Raw genomic sequence first — 15,474 nt, forward strand, 5'->3', positions numbered from 1 at the left:
GTATTATGAGATTAGTTTTGTTCACTTTCAACAATTTGCTCCAAATTGTACATTTGCTAACAGGCATTCCAGGGTATTGCAACTCAAGTTTGCTTAATTTTGAGTCATATATTTTCAAATAACACACTATGCTGTCTCCTTCAAACGTTTTGAACTAAATGCAAAGGACATATTGTTCATTAAAAATGGTGGTGGGTATGGTCCAGTAAGAAGAGGAAATAGGGAATTGCTATTTATCCAGTATAACATTTCAGTTATGTAAGATGATTTAGTTCTAGTGATCTGCTGTATGATTTTGTGTCTACAGTTAATAATACTGTACTGTACATCTAGCATTTTATTCAGGGAGTAAATCTCATATTGAATATATTTGCAACATTTAAAAAGCAAAGAAATATGTGTGTGTGTGTTTGTATATATATTTCTATATTCATTCTGACAATAACAAATAAGATCAATAAATCATAGATGCTATGATAGAATTATGTATTGTCTCTAATGGAATCATGAGAGGTTGAGAGAGCTTCTACCTATTGGAATATAAGAGGAATTGATGAAAAACTTCATTAGAGAGGGATACTCAGCTATTTAAAAGATGCACAGGACTTTACCAGGTTGACCAATTATCAGATGGAATTTTCTGTACAGGAGAATTTGAAAAGGACTTACATAGTGTGGTTTATTTGAAAGCTGAAAAACAATTTGAGACAGGCACAGATATGGTCAGGGAAGCAACACACATTGTGCAAAGGAATTTGCATTTTATTTTCTGGGTACTCAGAGTCAGAGATGAATTTTAAGCAGAAAATTGACAAGATACTATTTACATTTTTGAAACTTCACTCTGACAGGTATAGTGGGTAGATTGAGTGGTGAGAATTTGGCAACAAAGATATCATTTGGAAGACTTTTCAAGAGTTTAGGCAGGAGATGATGAACAAGATGAATTCAGGAAGATGAGTTTGGGACAAAAAGTAACAAGCCCAGTTTTAGACAGGTTTTGATTGAGGTGCCTCTGTTGGGTTTCTAAGAAAACACAGAGCATTGGAATGAAGGGAAAGCTGGAGCTTCAGCATATGAATGGTAAATGAAGCCACACACATGCAATCTAGTGATAGTGACAAAAGAGAGGAATGGAGCATTGTGAAATGGAGCATTTAAGTTGTAAATAGATAAAAGGAACTCTGAAATGAAAAAAAATATGAAAAAGACAGGAATAAAAGAAAGAATAGACTTAGAGAAGCAAAGGTAGGAATAAGCAAGGTGCAAAATGCAGTGCAGGGTAAAATAGGGCAGAAATTAACAGGGTTCCATTGAATTTGACAATTTGAAAGTAACTAAGAGTCTTTCCAGAGAGGTTTATATGGAGAGATAGGGAAGAAGTCAGGTGGTTGAAGTTTAAAGAAAGAATGGGAGGTGAATAGAAAGAGATACACAGGTAAGTATGTGTTTCTTTCAAAGACTTTGTCTATGTCTAGGAAGGAAAAGGAGAAATCATCAGTACCTAACCCAGAACCTGGCACTCCCTGTTAATGTAAATATGTGAAACTAAGTTCACCAAATACACTTTGTTATCACTACAATATTATTTGCAGATATAAATAAGTGTGATGTGCACAACCCCCAGAAACATTATGGTCTATACTGGGTATGATTCTCTATCTTGGGACACATAGCAATGTTATCAGGTGGGACAACTAGGCGGTAGTTTGGTCAAAGATTCAAGTTCATGACTTTATGAGGCGAAGCAGAGGGTAACTTTTGGCTCTACCTCAAGGAGTTCTCTTTGAGCTTACCAGATAGATGGGGGTTTTCTTTGTCAAGCACAATTTGACACTATAGGTTGGAATGAGGGTATTCCATGGACTTTCTAAAGTTTGACCAAGAAAGCAGATGTCTGCAAGATGGCAGAATAGAACTTTCTAGCTTATCCTCCCTGTGGAAACATCAACTTGAACAACCAATTACACATAAAGATACATAAAGCATGTCTGAGCATAAAAAGATTAGGTGGAAGGAAGAGGAACTAATCACTCAAAATACGAAGCTAGAAGAACCTTCAGAGATCATTTGACCTTAAATGTTTCCAAACTTTAGTATTGTGATATTAATAGAGACTTTTAACCTAAATAAATTTGAATATGTAGTCCCTTAAAACAAATCATGTGTGCACACACACATACACCAAGAACCATGTATAGCTGAAGATTTTAAACACAGCAGCAGTAAAAGAGAGAAATTTATAGGCAAAGTAAATCCCAAAAATATACACAAAAAAATAGACAAACAAATCCTTAAATAAGTTGATACTAAACTTGCTTATAAGAGTAGAGTCGCTCCAAGTTACAAACTAAGAGGTACAAATATGAGCAGATGGCACTCCCAACCTAACAAGAGAATTATCAAATTGACTAGATTCTCAAGATGGCTGGAGAATGTTCTAAGGAATTAACATTTGGCCTCATTTATGATTCTTAGAGGTAGATCTTCTATACGTCACACTTCTCCTTTGATCTAATTCATCATAAGGTACAACCAAAGGTTGCTTGACTTTTTCAGTATGTTTTACCTAGCACCTGCAAATCTCATCCTTTCTTTGAGCCCCGTCTTATCAGGCTTAGTAAACTCATGTAGAATACTTCAATTCGGCACATACACTCAACACATGGTGTCCTATTTGTACTTTTCCTTGAAAATATTTTCCGCAAAGTGGAATGAGCACATACTGCAGACAAATTAGAAATATAGAACCATATAATAGATGAAACAGCAACCTTGTACAAAATTAATCATTGCTAACACATCAGTGTATGACTTTTTAGAATTTAAATGCATACTTTGCATAACTGAAATCATATTGAAATACAATTTTTTCCTGACTTTCTTTCACATTAACATGGTTGTTTCATCTACAAACAACATTTTGTTGGCTACATGAATCTGTATCTAGAAGTGTTATTATTTTATTAATACTTTGTTATTGAATATTAGTATTGAGACATCAAATGTAAATATTCTTTGATCAACTAACAATTATTGTAGGCACTCTCTGTGTTTGTGTGTGTTCTTGGTGCGGCACGAATGCAAATTGGTAGTAGGGATTTGAGTTGAAGGAAAATATGCTTCATCTCTCTGCATCTCAGTTTAGATAGGATTTAAATTAGTCCTTGGCTCATTCCTTGACCTGAGCGCTGATGCCAGGCAAGGAGGAGATGGAGATGAGAAGAAGCAGAAATTCAGGGCAAAAATAGAGACACAGGGAAAAAGCAGGAGAAAAGAGGGAGGCAGTAGGGAGGGAGTGAAGTAAGAGAGGGAAGGAAGGGAAGATGATGCAAAGTGAAATCAAACAGTCTGCCAATTACGTTTTATGACTTACCAAGTTGGCTGGGATGGACTTAGTCTTTGGAATATGGTGTTGGATTAAATACCCAATGTCATCATTCCTTTTTACCAAACCCAACTTGAGTTTTTTTGCAGAAGTATGTGAATTTATATGTGACATATTCCCTCTTCTGATATGGGTAATTATAATATTTCAGAAGCTAGCCTTGTTTCCAGGAATCTGTATTACATTTGCAAAACTGTGGAATTAGATTTCCTCCTGCCCTTTCACCTCCTCCAGTGCCTGTATTACCACAGCTGTCTTTGTGATGGAGGCCCTGCATCCTTGGCCTAGAACCAGCCCTGGTCCCCTGGGGCTGCACACAACAGTACTCTGAAATTCCTACTTACTAGCTCCTTCAACAAGACTGATGCTGAAAGGGTTTTGCTTCTGCTTTCAGCATTCATTACATTCCTTATAAATGAAACATGAATGTAATTCATATTTCTTCTAGGGAGTTTTAGAGGCTTCATTTATTCATTCATTCAACAAATATTTATCGGGTCCCTTCTGCACTAAAATACCATTGCAGCACTGTGAGAGATACACAGACACATAAGTACAGTTCCTACACTTAGTCTATTCCACCACCAAGTCCTGAGAATTTTACCTCTTCAGTACCTTCTGCATGCATTTGCTTTTGTGTATCCTAATTCCAAGAGCTGTAATTCAAGCAACCAGTAGGTTCTGCCTGGATTAATGTGTTTTAAGAATTTGATTGAATTATTTCTATATTCAGAATATCCATTGCCATGCTGGATTTATAAGTCCTTATAATGATCTATAAGACCCTATGATATCTGTACCCAATTAACCCTCAGATGGTATCTCTGGCTCCCCCAAACTCTAGCCATATTTAAATATTCAATCACTGTTATATGACTAGGATTTTGTATGTGCTGTTTCTTCTGCCTCCCAAATACTATCCACCTCATAGTCCTAATCTCTTCCTTTATTGATCTACCAAATTTCCACTTACTATTTAGGTCTGAAATTAGATATAGCTTAAATCAGTCTACAGTCTTCTGCTATCTATTCATCTACCTTTACCATCATACTTTGTGCCCCTTCTTTTGCCCCATGACACCTTGTGCTACTTTATCTTTGTCCCTCATCAGACCTCTTTGTTGCTTTCTTGCATATACTTCTACTAGTTTAAAATTTCCATGAGGCATGTACTGTGTGTACCATGTGCTCTGTTGTGTACCCATGATACAGTACAATGCCCAGTATGCTATGATCTTAATTGGGAATTGAATTGTTGCATTAAGAATGGTGGAATGTGATAGGCATCATCACCCTATGTACATGTATGATTATACGAATGGTGTGAATCTACATTGTGTACAACCAGAGGGGGGGAAAAACAAGTTGTACCCTATTAGTGTACAGTGAATCAAAATGCAGTCTGTAAAAATAAAAAAAAATATAAAAACCTCTTAAATCATTCAGGAGTCTTTACATATATCAATAATGCTCCATGTACCATGTACTGGTATATGTTACATTGAATAATGGCAGAATCCAGAAAGACTGCATGGAAGAAAAAGAAGTTAAATTACATCATGAACCAAAGGCAGAATTAAATGAGGGAAAGAAGATCATGGAGTGTTTCATACTGGAATGTGAATGATTTGTGGTATGATGAATAAATCATACTCACCTGCTGTCAGAATTTTGACTATGTATTTTCACTGGGGAGAAAAAACAAAGTATACTGAGAAAAAGCAGGTGAGAAAATTGAAAAGAAAAAGTGAGATTAGGAATGGATGTAAATGCTGGGTTCCAGAGTCCGAGTATTTCTGTGATTACAGTGATTATTGAGCAAGAGGGTGACATATGAACACAATATTTTTGGGATATCAAACTGGCAGTTGTGTATCTGTTGGACTGGAGAGAGAGAAAGGGAGGACACAGCTCATGATAATGAACATAAGAAATGAGGTGCTGGGGGCGGGCCAAGATGGCGGACTAGAGGGCGGCTGCATTTCACGCTGCTCCAGGACGCAAGATTCAAAAGAGGAGATAGTGAGAGACTTGGGACCAACTCAAAGCTGCCGGGTGAGTCTCTCCTGTTGGGGAGGCGTCCCGGATGGGGCGATAGCCCCGGAACACAGGGAATTTGTGAAGTGGAGTTGCTCGGCGAGACGCCCCTCCCCCCACTGGAGCGGTAAACACGGACAACTGGGATCATCGTAGAGGAGGCGGCTCAGCATAGCGCTTGGACTCGAGCAGCCGCTGGGGCTCCGGGCAGCTGCCTGGGGAGGAGCTGCGTGGTGAGCTGTTTGGACCCAGAGTGACCGCTTCCGAACACCGGGGGGTTGCCCGGAGGAGGAGGAGAGGCCCGGCGGGTCGCTTGGGTCTAGGAGTGACTGCATCAGAGCCACGGGCAGTTGCCAGAGGAGGAGCTGCGTGGTGAGCTGTTTGAACTCAGAGTGGGCACTCCTGAGCGCCGGGGGACTGCCCGGAGGAAGAGGAGGAGCACGGCGGGACGCTTGGTCTGGGAATGACTGCATCAGAACCACAGGCGGTTGCCAGAGGAGGAGTTGCGTGGTGAACTGTTTGAACCCAGAGCGAGCGCTCCTGAGTGCCGGGAGGTTGCCCGGAGGAGGAGGAGGAGCGTGGCTTGTTGTTTGACCTGGGAGTGACTGCATCAGAGCTGCGGGCGGTTGCCGAAGGAGGAGCTGCGTGAGGAGCTGTTTGAACTCGGAGCAGCTGCTCCAGAACACTGGTGGCCTGCCTGGAGGAGGAGAGCGGTGGGACGCTTAGTCTGTGAGTGACTGCATCAGAACCACAGGCGGTTGCCAGAGGAGGAGGCGAGTGGTGAGTTGATTGGACTAAAAGCAACCGCTCCGGAACACCGGTGGCCTGCCTGGAGAAGGAGCGTGGTGAGTCACCTGGTCTCGGAGCCACCGCTCCTGAACACCCGGGCGGCTACCCCAAGGAGGAGGAGGAGGAACAGGGCGGGTCACTTGGACTTGGAGTGACTGCCTAGGGCTACGGGTGGTTGGTGGGAGGAGGAGACCCAAAGTGAGTTGTTTGGATTCCTAGTGACTGCATCGGAAACCGGGCGGCTGTCCGGAGGAGGAGGTGTGTGGCGGGTCTCTGTGTCTCGGAGCTATTGTACGGGGCTCCAGGTGGTGGCTCAGGGGAGGGGCTGCATAGCCAGGCGATTGGTGCAGAGCAGGGTCCCAGGAGCTAGGTGGCTTCTTGCTGGAAGAGCCGCACAGAGACACGCCTAGGGGCGGAGCGAAGTTTCCAGGGCGGCGGGCAGACTCTCTGGGAGAGGCAGCCTAAGGAGACTCGCCTGCGAAGGGTGAGGCTCCCAGGCCCAGGACGTAGGTCCGGGCCCCTGGGATCGTAGCAGAAGAAGACAGCCCAGCCCAGGTGGCAGTTGTAGATTGAGGGGAACCTCTAGGAGGGCAACTGACTAGCGAGACGTCCCCACCGAGTGACTCTTCCCGGCCAGGGGAGGTTTTCCCACAGGGACAGTAAAGTCAGAGACATAGGCACAAACAGGCCTTGCCTCAGCCCGCAGCCTACTCCCCGTTGGATGACCATTGGTCAACAAGTGGAGACACCTCTGCCCACTAGCAGGGAATATACGCCACCTGAGGGTCACCACCCTAGAGAGGCAGCTTCTTCGTGGAGCTCTGCATTATCAACCTCCTCCAACACTTCAGGCTACTGAAGGATAAGAGGGGATATACTAACAATCTTCAGGGACATTATAAGTTGATAGAGGAAATCTGCAATATCTTAATGACCCACTGATCCCTGAACAATATGAGAAAACAAGGGAAGAAAATGCCCCAAACAAATCTAGATGTTACATCAATAAAATCCAACGACAGCATGGCAGAAGAAATGACAGAAAGGGAGTTCAGAATGTACATAATTAAAATGATTAGGGAAGCAAACGATGAGATGAAAGAGCAAATGCAGGCATTGAACGATCGCACCAATCGACAGTTAACAGAGCAAATTCAGGAAGCAAAAGATCATTTCAATAAAGAGTTAGAGATATTGAAAAAAAAACCAAACAGAAATCCTTGAAATGAAGGAAACAATAAACCAAATTAAGAACTCCATAGAAAGCACAACCAATAGGATAGAACAGCTGGAAGACAGAACTTCAGATATTGAAGACAAAATATTTAACCTCGAAAACAAAGTTGAACAAACAGAGAAGATGGTGAGAAATCATGAACAGAATCTCCAAGAACTATGGGATATCATGAAAAGGCCAAATTTGAGAATTATTGGGATTGAGGAAGGCTTAGAGAAACAAACCAAAGGAATGAACAATCTATTTGAAGAAATAATATCAGAAAATTTCCCAATTCTGAAGAATGAAATGGAAAATCAAGTCCAAGAGGCTTATAGGACTCCAAATACACAAAATTACAACAGACCCACACCAAGGCACATTATAATGAAAATACCTAACATACAAAATAAAGACAGAATTTTAAAGGCTGTGAGAGAAAAGAACCAAATTACATTCAGGGGGAAGCCAATACGGATATCAGCAGATTTTTCAATCCAGACCCTAAAAGCTAGAAGGGCCTGGAACAACATTTTTCAAGCTCTGAAAGAAAATGGATGCCAACCAAGAATCTTATACCCAGCAAAACTTACCTTCAAATTTGACGATGAAATAAAATCATTCCATGATAAACAAAAGCTAAAAGAATTTACAAAAAGAAAGCCAGCATTACAGAACATTCTCAGCAAAATATTCCATGAGGAAGAGATAAAAAACAAAGAAGCAAATCAGCAAAGGGAGGAATTATCCTAAAGGAACTGTCAAATAAAGGAGGAACCAAGATGTGTCAAAAATTTTAAATATGAACCAAATGACTGGGAATACAAATCATATCTCAATAATAACCCTGAATGTTAATGGCCTGAATTCATCAATCAAAAGACATAGACTGGCAGATTGGATTAAAAAGAAAGATCCAACAATATGTTGCCTGCAAGAGACTCACCTCATAGAAAGAGATACCCATAGACTAAAGGTGAAAGGATGGGGAAAAACATACCATGCACATGGGCTCAGCAAAAAAGCTGGAGTATCCATCCTCATTTCAGATAAAGTGGACTTCAAGCCAATGTTAGTTAGAAGGGATAAAGAAGGACATTTCATACTGCTTAAGGGAAGCATAAATCAGCAAGATATAACAATCATAAACATCTATGCCCCAAACAGTGGCTCATCCATATATGTTAAACAAATCCTTCTCAATTTTAGAAACCAAATAGACCATAACACAATAATACTAGGTGATTTTAACACGCCTCTTTCACCACTGGACAGATCTTCCAAACAAAAATTGAACAAAGAAACCATAGATCTCAATAACACAATCAATAATTTAGACTTAACAGACATTTATAGAATATACCATCCAACCAAGAGTGAATACACTTTCTTCTCAGCAGCACATGGATCCTTCTCTAAAATAGACCATATATTATGCCACAAAGCTAATGTCAGCAAATACAAGAAGATAGAGACACTACCTTGTATTCTATCAGATCATAATGGATTGAAGTTACAAATTAATGAAAGAGTAAAAAACAGAAACTACTCCAACACCTGGAGATTAAACAATATGCTACTATATGATGAATGGATAACAGAAGATATTAGGAAGGAAATTAAAAAATTCTTAGAGGTAAACGAGAACAAAGAAACAACATATCAAAATCTCTGGGACACTATGAAAGCGGTACTTAGAGGAAGATTTATTTCATGGAGCGCATTTAATAAAAGAAGTAAAACTCAAAAAATAAATGACCTAACACTACAGCTCAAAGCCCTAGAAAAAGAAGAACAGACCAACACCAAAAGTAGTAGAAGACAGGAAATAGTTAAACTGAGAGCTGAAATCAACGAAATTGAAACGAAAGAAACAATACAAAAAATTGACAAAATAAATAGTTGGTTCTTCGAAAAAATAAACAAAATTGATAAACCTTTAGCCACACTAACAAAGAGAAGACGAGAGAAAACCCAAATCACTAAAATTCGGAATGAACAAGGAAATATCACAACAGACACGACCGAAATACAAAACATAATTAGAAGCTATTTTGAAAATCTATACTCCAACAAAATAGAAAATTTCGAAGACATCAACAGGTTTCTAGAGACATATGAATTGCCTAAACTGAACGAGGAGGACATACACAATTTAAATAGACCAATTTCAAGTAATGAAATAGAAGAAGTCATCAAAAGCCTACCAACAAAGAAGAGTCCAGGACCAGATGGGTTCTCAGCCGAGTTCTACAAAACTTTTAAAGAAGAGCTCATTCCAATACTTCTCAAAGTATTCCAGAAAATAGAAGAGGAGGGAACTCTCCCAAACTCATTCTATGAAGCCAATATTACCCTGATTCCTAAACCAGACAGAGACACATCGAGGAAAGAAAATTTCAGACCAATATCCTTAATGAACATCGACGCAAAAATTCTCAACAAAATTTTAGCAAATCGCATACAAAAACATATTAAAAAGATAGTGCACCATGATCAAGTGGGTTTCATCCCAGGGATGCAAGGTTGGTTCAACATCAGGAAATCAATAAATGTCATTCACCATATCAATAGACTTAAAGTCAAGAATCACATGATTATTTCGATAGATGCAGAAAAAGCATTTGATAAAATACAGCACCCCTTCATGCTCAAAACACTAGAAAAAATAGGGATAGTGGGAACATTCCTTAACATTGTAAAGGCCATCTATGCTAAACCCATGGCTAATATCATTCTTAATGGTGAAAAACTGAAAGCATTCCCTCTAAAAACTGGAACAAGGCAGGGATGTCCTCTTTCACCACTTCTATTCAATATCGTCCTTGAAACTCTAGCCAGAGCAATTAGACAGACCAAAGAAATTAAAGGGATACGAATAGGAAAAGAAGAACTCAAACTATCCCTATTTGCTGATGATATGATTGTATACTTAGAGGAACCAGGAAATTCCACCAGAAAACTTTTAGATCTCATAAGTGAATTCAGTAAAGTAGCGGGATATAAGATCAATGCACATAAATCGAAGGCATTTTTATATATAAGCGATGAATCTTCAGAAAGAGAAATTAGGAAAACTACCCCATTCACAATAGCTTCGAAAAAAATAAAGTATTTGGGAATCAATCTCACAAAAGAGGTGAAAGACCTCTACAATGAGAACTACAGAACACTAAAGAAAGAAATTCAAGAAAACCTTAGAAGATGGAAAGATCTCCCATGTTCTTGGATAGGAAGAATTAATATTGTCAAAATGGCCATACTACCAAAAGTGCTATACAGATTCAATGCAATTCCAATTAAAATCCCAATGATGTACCTTACAGAAATAGAGCAAGCAATTATGAAATTCATCTGGAAGAATAAAAAACCCAGAATAGCTAAAGCAATCCTTGGCAGAAAGAGTGAAGCAGGGGGTATTGCAATACCAGATCTTCAACTCTACTACAAAGCAATAGTAACAAAAACGGCATGGTATTGGTACCAAAATAGAAAGGTGGATCAATGGTACAGAATAGAGGACACGGACACAAACCCAAATAAATACAATTTTCTCATACTAGACAAAGGGGCCAAAAATATGCAATGGAGAAAAGATAGCCTCTTCAACAAATGGTGCTGGGAGAATTGGAAATCCATATGCAACAGAATGAAACTAAACCCATATCTCTCACCATGCACAAAACTAAACTCAAAATGGATTAAGGATCTCGGAATCAGACCAGAGACCTTGCATCTTATAGAAGAAAAAGTAGGTCCAGAGCTTCAACATGTCGGCTTAGGACCAGACTTCCTCAACAGGACTCCCATAGCACAAGAAATAAAAGCAAGAATTAATAACTGGGATAGATTCAAACTAAAAAGCTTTCTCTCAGCAAAGGAAACTATCAGCAATGCAAAGAAAGAGCCTACAGAGTGGGAGAAAATCTTTGCCAATCATACTTCAGATAGAGCGCTAATCTCCAGAATCTATAAAGAACTCAAAAAACTCTACACCAAGAATGTAAATAATCCAATTGACAAATGGGCTAAGGAAATGAATAGACACTTCACAGAAGAAGATGTACAAGCAATCAACAAACATATGGAAAAATGTTCAACATCTCTAGTAATAAGAGAAATGCAAATCAAAACCACCCTAAGATTCCATCTCACCCCAATTAGAATGGCAATTATCAAGAATACAACCAACAACAGGTGTTGGCGAGGATGTGGGGAGAAAGGTACACTCTTACATTGCTGGTGGGGCTGCAAATTAGTGCAGCCACTCTGGAAAGCAGTGTGGAGATTCCTTAGAAAACTTGGAATGGAAACACCATTTGACCCAGCTATCCCACTCCTTGGCCTATACCCAAAGGACTTAAAATCAGCATATTACAGAGATACAGCCACATCAATGTTCATAGCTGCTCAGTTCACAATAGCCAGATTGTGGAACCAACCTAGATGTCCTTCAATTGATGAATGGATAAAGAAACTGTGGTATATATATACAATGGAATATTACTCAGCCATAAAGAATGATAAAATTATGGCATTTGCAGGCAAATGGATGAAACTGGAGAATATCATGCTAAGTGAGATAAGCCAATCTCAAAAAACCAAAGGAAGAATGATATCGCTAATAAGTGGATGATGACACATAATGGGGGTGGGAAGGGTTAGTGTTGGGGTTGGAGTTGGGTTTAGGGAGGGGGGCAGGAATGGAGGAAGGAAGGACTGTATAGATGGAGGGGAAGGGTGGGAGGGGAGGGGGGGAAGGGAAAAATGGCAGAATGAATCAAACAACATTACCCTATGTAAATTTATGATTACACAAATGGTATGCCTTTACGCCATGTACAAATAGAGAAACAACATGTATCCCATTTGTTTACAATAAAAGAAAAAAAAAAAAAAAAGAAATGAGGTGCTAAGAATGGAAACATTATGAATAAATGTGACCTAATATTCAACTCAGCTGGGCTCAGTGGTGCATGCCTGTAATCCCAGTGGTTGGGGAAGCTGAGGCAGAAGCATTGAGAGTTCAGCCTCAGCAACTTAGTGAGGCCCTAAGCAACTCAATGAGACCCTGTCTCTAAACAAAATACAAAATAGGCGGGGGATGTGGCTCAATGGTCAAGTGTCCCTGAGTTCAATCCCCAGTAACCGCTCAAAAAAATATTCAGCTGAACTTGGAAGATGATAATAGTGAGTCAAAAGGAATTATGCACTTTCAAGGATTATTTCCTCAAAAATACAAAACTAATGAACAGTCAACAAATATTGGGATATTCCAGTAAAGGGAAAGTTGAGAGTTGGGTAAAACAAATTATCTTGGGTTAATTAAAAAAAAAAAAGTCATAGACTAGCAGACTGGAAATGTCATTAGAATTATTTAGATTAAAAAAATTATAAGTGAGATACAAGGGGTTTCTAATAAATTTGAGATCATGGTACATATCTTCATAGGAACTTTTAGGTGATATTAAAAATTAAGAGTGAATGCTGAGACAGAAATCAGGTTTGGAGCTGCACATTTGGGAATCATCATTGAGGGTCTGGTTCTGGAACTCTGAATGGGCATTCCTTAAGGAAAAATGTATAGATTTCCAAGTGCTTAATTTGTTTGCAATAGTTGTAAATATATAATATTGTAAGTATAAAATTGCTCAGTTTATCTGTGGTGGATTGTTAAATATATTGTTTTGAATTGACAGGGTAGAAAGTGGTTTGGGGAAGAAGCAAAAAACAGAAAGGTTAAACTTCTGAATTGGGGTACTCGGGGTATATTGTATATTTCATGTTGCTGAGGTGGGTAGGATAAGTTAGGCAATTTGTTGACTAAATCTTGGAGCATGCGCGAAGAATTATACCATCAGTGCATTTGCACTAGTGTGTTAAGATACTGTGAACTAACTTTCACATGCTAAATGAAATTTGAAAACTCATATTGAAGTTGATCACTCCTTAACTAAAGAGATGAAGAGGAATAAAACAAGGGAACTATATGGCTGTGAATGAGTTAAATAGAAGCTAATGTTAAGTGAACATTTCCTGACACTTCACCATTGTTTTATGTACTTTATTATAGAGATCTTTTTAACAATATGGTACTATATTGTCTCCTTATAGCAATGAGAAAACCAAAATCCAAAGAGGTTTAAGAACATCAGCAGTTTCATGTATAAGATCTGGCAGAGATCGGGTGTGATGGAGAAGGTGTAACCACAGTCAGAAACCTGAAATCTCCACTGAATGGAAGGATTAAATAAGATGTGCTAGAGGCAAGGGAGGGGCAAGCATGGAGGTAAGGGAACAGGTGAACTGTCAAGTGGAGTGAGAATCAGAAGAGAGGAGGCTAGAAAGATCTTGACAGGATAGATGAGAGGGGACTGTGAATGGCCATCAAGTTCCTTGTTCTCAGAACTTCTTCCCCATTTGCCAGAAACTTTGCAAGCTGGCATACAGGAAATGTTAGAAGCCTGGTAAATGAGTTAGAGAATTTTCTCAAGTTGGGAGTCAGAAGCCCACTGTTGACATGTGTCATGTGTTCACAGCTGGCTTTATAGGGTGTCTTCAAGATCAGCATCTCATTACCTGCCCCAATTGCATAAGGGATTGAAAATGTGTAGGAAAAAAAATACAATGCACTTCTAAAATCACATATGAAAGGATATCACAGCTAACATATCAGTAGTCATTGCTACAACTGGAGTGAGAATATCTTGAAAGTACAGTTCATAATGTCCTCAGTTCATGCATCTCCTTTAATCCACAGATGAAAATATGCAGAATTCCCTGACATAGAGAAAACTGTACGAAGGGGAATGAAAAAAAAATCCTGGGCCTCCAGAGACCTAATAACATGAACAGTGAATACAACCCATGGTCAGTAAATCTCCTGCTAAAAGGATGAGCACCAAATGAATTTTTTGCTTGAAACAGAACATAGCAAAATCCCTTAATATGTGTGAGGCAATTTCTGAGTAACCCTCACATTCTTTGACATGCCACTATTGGATGCTGGTGATCCATGTTGCCACCGTGCAGCATAAGGACTGGCCCAGACTGGTTTTTAATTAAATCCCTCTAAAGGATGGTCAAATCGACCTGTCTTTGCTGAAAGAATAGTTGTGATCCAGTGTCCTGAGAATACATACTCCCCAAGGCCTGCCTCTCTCCCCAGAGGCTGTCTCATTGTATCACTGATCAATGTCTCCCTTTCCCTGGCTTCCAAGCAGAAGCATGACGAAGACAGAGAATGAAAACTCAATGCAGTTTCCATAGCAACAGTTTTAGAAAGAAAGGAATGAAAGAGGGAAAAAAGGGGAACTCTACTATGATTCAGTTCTGAATATCAGTGAATGAGCTGACTGTTTTAAGCTGTCAGTGCCAAGAACAGATTTCCTTCAATTCCAGTTTCTTCCAGCAGGGGGTGAAAAACCTGAATAGTGCAAGGTCTAGATGAAGGAAAATAGAGTCACCCATGTATCTTCTTGTTCTGATAATGGTTACACTAGTAAATGGTATAGTCTGTGACTGTTCATTCTGGTTTCCAACACCTTCACTAATTTGGGGGAAGACAGCTATGCTAGCTTTCTGTCACTGTGAAAATAATACCTTAGATAATCAATTTATTTTAACTCAGGGTTTCGTCCATAGTCCCTTGGCCCTGTTGTATCAGGCCTGTAGTTGTGCAGTACATCATGGTGGGGAGTGTGTGGTGCAGTCATAGCAGCCAGGAAGCAAAGAGACAGATAGGAAGGTGCCCAGATCCCAATATCCCCTGCAAGGGCATGCCCACAATGTATTAATTTCCTTTGGGGAGGTCCTACCTCTTAAGGATTCCACCACCTTCCACTAGTGCCATGGGATGAGATCCAAGCCCTCAGCACATGAGCCTTTGGGACAAACTCTCCAACCATGGCAATAGCATATGGACTATATGCTGTAAATGGGGAAGGGTACTCCGAAGAGCTGAGTAGCATCGAGGGTAAACAAATATTGAAAAAATGTTCCCAGGCAAAGCAATGTGAAACATACCACTACAATGCAAACCTAA

Source organism: Sciurus carolinensis, chromosome 9, assembly GCF_902686445.1.
Source record: "Sciurus carolinensis chromosome 9, mSciCar1.2, whole genome shotgun sequence".
In the NCBI taxonomy this organism is placed as follows: Eukaryota; Metazoa; Chordata; class Mammalia; order Rodentia; family Sciuridae; genus Sciurus; species Sciurus carolinensis.